The following is a 5,373-nucleotide window of genomic DNA, read 5'->3' as shown; positions in this document are numbered from 1 at the left end:
TTTTTTTTTTTTTTTTCCAGGATATGAAAATTTATTATTCTGTTTCCATTGTCAAAATTTTATGATCTTGGTCTTTCCTTCTTGCCTTTGTACAGAGCCAAAAGAGACACATTGGCTACTTTAACCTCCTTAAAGCGGACTCCAGGAATATCACCCACGGCATGGCCTTTGTGACCAAATCCAGAAACCAGAACTTCATCATTTTCCTCAATGAAGTTCAAGCAACCGTCATTGGGCACGAACGCTGTGATCTTCTTGCCGTACTTAATGAGCTGCACCCTGACACACTTCTGGATGGCAGAATTTGGCTGTTTGGCTTCAACCCCTACTTTTTCCAGCACAATTCCTTTTGCATGAGAGGCACCCCAAACGGATTGGCCTTCAGGGCTGTGCCCAAGTGGGCTTTCTTGTACTGTTTATCATGCCACTTCTGATCCCGTCGGTGATTGCGAAGCTTCCGGGCAGTACAGAGACCACGACACTTACCCATCTTGCCGGCGCCACGGGCCCGAGAGAAAGAGCTCGCCTGGAGTTTTGATATGAGTTATTATGCCAAGTAGCAGTGGTGCACACCTTTCCCCTCAGCACTTGGGAGGCAGAGGCAGGTGGACCTCTGAGTTTAAGGCCAGCCTGGTCTACAGAATGAGTTCTAAGACAGCCAAAGCTACACAGAGAAAGCCTGTCCTGAGATACCACAAAAAGAACACTGAGTGATCTCGCAGAGAACCCAGGTTTGGTTCCCAGCATCCACCTGGGCATTCACAATCTACAATTCAAATTCCAGAGATTAGGGCGCCCTCTTCTGGCCTCCGTGGGCATCAGGCACACCACGTGGTATACACAAACTTGCAGGTGATGCTCATACACATAAAATACAGATAAATAAATCTCTTTTTTTAAGTTCTTTGTCTTAAAAAATAGTTGAGGGGTTGGGGATTTAGCTCCGTGGTAGAGCACTTGCCTAGCAAGCGCAAGGCCCTGGGTTCGGTCCTCAGCTCCGCAAAAAAAAAAAAGTGATAGGGTCGTAGGTCAGTGATAAAGCACTTAACCTTGCAAGGCCCAGGGTTTAGTCCTCAGCACTGAAGGAAAAAAACTGAATAAATAAATCAGAGAGGGGCTGGAAGATGGCAAAGTTAATAAAGTGTTTTCTGAGAAAGCAGGGGGGGCTGAGTTTGATCCCCAGAACCCACATGCTGGTGTGGTGGTGGCTTGAATTGGTAATCTCAGTAGAGACCAGCAGATCTTTGGAGCTCTCTGGCTGGCCAGCTTAGTCTAAAATAGCCTAGCTGAGGAACACCAAGTCCCAGTGAGAGACTCTGCCTCAAAATGTCGGATGATGACTCCTGGTCTCCTCATGCATGAGCGTGTGTCCACATGTATCTCCTCCCACTACAGACAGGCAACCACACACAGTCAGGGGGATTCCACATTAGAGTGGGTCTTTCGTACTTCTTCAGCATGAGCTGGTCACAGCAGATACCACCTTAGCTAAGCGATGAAGGTTGAGATTAAGGCAAAGAGGAGGGGCTCACCAGGGGTTACTTGGGCAGTACAAAACAGAATGGGAATGACAATGGGAGTTACCCTTCCTTCCTTCCTTCCTTCCTTTCTTTGGAGACAGGGTTTCACTGTCCAGCTCGTGCTGACCTGGAACTCACTATATATAGACTATGGCCTCCCGATCTGCCTGCTTCTGCCTCCTGAGTACTGGGATTAAACATGTGCACCATTTACTCTGGGAACGATTTTTAAAATTATTACTATTATTACTATATATTTTTGTTTAAAGGTTTATTTTATATAAGTACAATGTCACCGTCATCGAGACACACCAGAAGAGGGCATCGGATCCCATTACAGATGGTCGTGAGCCACCATGTGGTTTCTGGGAATTGAACTCAGGACCTCTAGAAGAGCAGTCAGTGCTCTTAACCACGGAGGCATCTCCCCAGTCCTAGAATTATTATAGGTGTGCATAAATGTGACTTTTCCACGTGTATCTGAGGGCCTTCAGAGCTAGAAGAGGATGTCAGATGCCCTGGAGGTACAGGCGGTTGGGAGCCTCTTGATGTGGGCGTTAAGAACAGAACTGGCGTACAACAATGTCAAGCAACCAGAGCTTCCAGGGACTAAGCCACTACCTAAAGACTATGCATGGACTGACCCTGGACTCTGACCCCATAGGTAGCAATGAATATCCCAGTAAGATCGCCAGTGTAAGGGGATGCCCTGGGTCCTGCTAAGACTGAACCCCCAGTGAACTAGACTATGGGGGGAGGGCGGCAATGGGGGGAGGGTTGGGAAGGGAACACCCATAAGGAAGGGGAGGGGGGAGGGGGATGTTTGCCCGGAAACCGGGAAAGGGAATAACACTTGAAATGTATATAAGAAATACTCAAGTTAATAAAAAAAAAAAAAAAAACATGAGTCTTAACTCAGAAAATAATTAAAAAAAAAAAAAAAAAAAAAGAACAGAACTGGCATCCTCTCTAACAGCCAAGTGCTCTCAACCACTGTGCCATCTCTCCAGTTCCCAATGGCTACTTTTTTCTTTTTAAATCATCTTCTCTCAACCCTTTCTCCTCCCCACTGCAGAGCTAGAAGAAACCAGGTCTTGAGCAGGATGAGAGATCTCCTATTGAACTACACCTCAGCCTCCCCCTCCCCCATGCAACCCCTTTGGACAAGTTGAAAATCAGTCTCTAAACCTCCAACCCCCGAGCTTGCTCTTCTAGAGGCTGAAAGTCAGTCCCAATCAAGTTCGGAGTAATTAGACCCTTGCATAGGACCAATGGATCTTACACTGATTCCTGGTCGCCCCCTCCTCAACACGGCCAAATGCTGGATGGTGGAGGGTTGACATATTTAATCAGTGAAACCAAGAATTCTGTTCTTATCTTTCAGTGACTTCCATAACAAAGTGCCATCTGTCCTAAGACGTGAAGTCAACGCGTGATGCCTTTACTTTCCCTGTGCCCTACCCTCATTTTTACATTCGACCGCCGACAACTGCAGTTGATGGAACCTCTTATCAACCATTACCATGATAGCGTTGCCCTCCGTCACCTTGAAAAGGAACAGGTATGGCTGGGAGGTGGTGGCACGTGCCTCTAATTCCAGCACTCTGGAGGCAGAGGTGGGCGGATCTCTGAATTCAAGGCCATTCTGCTTTGCAGAGTGAGTTCCTGGACAGCCAGGGCTACTCAGAAACTCTTTGCATCCAGAATCATCATCAACAACAACAAAATGGAGGAAGGAAGGAAGGAAGGAAGGAAGGAAGGAAGGAAGGAAGGAAGGAAGGAAGGAAGGAAGAATTGTCATTTATTTGGGGCTGCTGAAGGCAGAACTTGAAACGCTTGCAAGCACCCACTTTTGATCACTAGATGGCACCCTCTTCCCCAAGACTAAATGAGTTATGAATGAACTCTTCCTAACCCCAGACCACGAACCATAGTAATGAATCCTAGCCGCCCCTAATTCCCGCCCAGATTGTTTATGTCCCGTCCTCTCTTCCTCATTCCATCGGGTCCACAGGTTCCCATATGTTTCCTGTAGTATTTACGTTAACACAGGCACCTCTAGTATTGCGTCCTCAACAATTCAGCACATTGCTGTCGGCGTTACTTTCCATAACATATACATGGGTAGTCAATGCTTGGCTTTAAAATGATGTCGAGGGGTTGGGGATTTAGCTCAGTGGTAGAGCGCTTGCCTAGCAAGCACAAGGCCCTGGGTTCGGTCCCCAGCTCCGAAAAAAAAAAAAAGAAAAAAAAAAAAAAACAGTAAAATGATGTCGAGAGGCCAGGGATGGCATGAAGGGTTCTCCGAGAAGGCAATGGGACGGGCAGAAGGATCGAGGCTGAAAAAACGGAGTTTTTTTTTGCAGGCATTAGGATTAAGAAATACTAATGGGCTAAAGTGGGAGAGACAGTCTCAGAGCCTGGAGCATCCTGTTGTCAGGCCTTCAAGGTGCTGGGTTAGAGCTGTGCTTGCACACTTAGTGAGAGCAGGCAATAGAGGCGCTGAGTAAAAAGGGAAAGACAATGCATGGGGGGGGGGGCGTCACCTTGGTAACAGGAGGTGGAAGAAAAGCAGAGTCACCCAGCAGTGTCCGGGTTCCCTGTCCGGGGATTCACCCTCCCATGGATTAGAAAACACTACTGTAGGGGCTGGGGATTTAGCTCAGTGGTAGAGCGCTTACCTAGGAAGCGCAAGGCCCTGGGTTCGGTCCCCAGCTCCGAAAAAAAGAACCAAAAAAAAAAAAAAAAAAAAAAAAAAAGAAAACACTACTGTACTGAATACTTGCAAAGTTTCCCGTCTGTCCTTATTCTCTGAACAAGGTAATATAGCAACTACGTAGCTAGCATACAAGTTGCCTTACACAGTATTAGCAGTCTAGAGATAACTAAAAATGCACAGAAGGGTCTGTGTAAAGGTTATTTAATGCCACTCCACTAAGAGGAAAGGAAGAAGGAAAACAGCTTGTGTTTTTCTTTCTTTCTTTCTTTCTTTCTTTTTTTTTGGTTGTTTGTTTTTGTTTTTGTCTCACAGGTTTCCAGTTCAACTACCAGGTCAAATTTAGATGATCTACCTCAAAGGATGGTGGCAGACTATACTTTTAATCCCAGCACTTGGGAGGCAGAGGCAGGTGGGTCTCTGAGCTCAAGGTCAGCCCGGACTTCAAAGTGAGTTCCAGGACAACCAGTGCTACACGGAGTAACCCTATCTCAAAAACAAAACAAAAGCAAAAACAAACACAGTTCTCAAGGAATTCGGTTTGGCTTTAATTAGCTGCTGTAAATATTTCTGAGCCAACTATGGGAAGCATTTATCTAGAAAATATTTTTTCTTTGTTTCTTTCTTTCTTAACCAAAATATAAGCTAGAATTAGGGTGTCCTTTTCCTAGCAGGGTGGATCATGTTCCCTGAGTTCTAAACTTGGGTCATCTAGACAACTTTAGCCAGAGCCCATTCCCATTATGTTGCTTAGTGACCTACTGAGCATAATTTTAACATCTGTATTATTGAGGCCTGCATAGTCTGCCTTGCCCTATGCAAGCTCTATGGGTGGATACAGGTTTCCGGAGTTCACAAGCACACACACACACACACACACACACACGCACGCACATCTATACGTGAGAGCCAGTGATGCTTACAGATTATCCTCCTATAGGCACTGGATGCATATTTTTTTTCCATTTTTAGGAAAACAAGCTAAAAAAAAAAAGTCAGACAAATGAAAACCAGACTTCAGCAGTTACATGCTGCTTCCTGAGTAACCGAAGAATGTGCTTCTTGTGGTTAAAATGAGAGATCTGTTTAATATGGATGAAATACCAACACCCCAGGCATTTTAATTGACATTTCACT

The 5,373-nt window shown here is 45.7% G+C and overlaps 1 pseudogene; it reads right to left on the bottom strand.

Annotated features, from left to right (window-relative positions):
* Positions 1-518, bottom strand: Rps23-ps9 (ribosomal protein S23, pseudogene 9; annotated as a pseudogene).
* Between the last annotated feature and the right edge of the window lie 4,855 nt (positions 519-5,373).

The sequence above is a fragment of the Rattus norvegicus genome, chromosome 10, assembly GCF_036323735.1.
Source record: "Rattus norvegicus strain BN/NHsdMcwi chromosome 10, GRCr8, whole genome shotgun sequence".
Taxonomy (NCBI): Eukaryota; Metazoa; Chordata; class Mammalia; order Rodentia; family Muridae; genus Rattus; species Rattus norvegicus.
Note: the sequence above shows the minus strand (reverse complement) of the source record. Positions and strands in the feature narration are given on the sequence as shown.